This window comes from Olea europaea, chromosome 14 (genome assembly GCF_002742605.1).
Source record: "Olea europaea var. sylvestris chromosome 14, O_europaea_v1, whole genome shotgun sequence".
NCBI classification, from domain to species: Eukaryota; Viridiplantae; Streptophyta; class Magnoliopsida; order Lamiales; family Oleaceae; genus Olea; species Olea europaea.
In genome coordinates, this window is record NC_036250.1 from 10,113,956 (window position 1) to 10,114,562 (window position 607).

Sequence of the window (607 nt, forward strand, 5' to 3'; positions counted from 1 at the left end):
TTTACATAATTGATCTTAAAATTATTAGGATTAAAGTTTAGTGTGTTAGTTTGTTTTTTAACAGTTTGGATAGTTGTTCTCTTCTTCTTTTTTTTCTTTTTTTTTTTTAAATTTTAAATGATGAGTTCTTGTTTTAACTCATTTAAAATTGTTGGGTTTTGCTTTCCATATGATTTACAGGCATGAAAATGTGTTAAAAAATAGTGACAAGTTGTAAATAAATATTTTTTTGTATAGATTAGACAATAGTGACAACATGAGATGTACATACTTAAAAATGCATATAAAAACTATCGAGACAGTTCAACATAAACATTTCTTGAACGTTTCATAAGATGGATTAGACAAAAGTGATAAAATAATAACTTACAAATTTAAGAATGCATATACGACTCATACAATTGTCGAGTCAATTTTAAATAAATGTTTTAAAAGAAGAAATTTGAAGTGTCTAATCTCGTCCGATACTAAAACCTACCATCTCTTTCTATTACGTGCGCCATAAATACTATCTACAAGAATGTTTCGTTTTCTTCTTAATGAAACCATAGATGGATCCAACTGTATGGTCCATATATGTCCTCTCAACAATGAAATCATTTTCTTA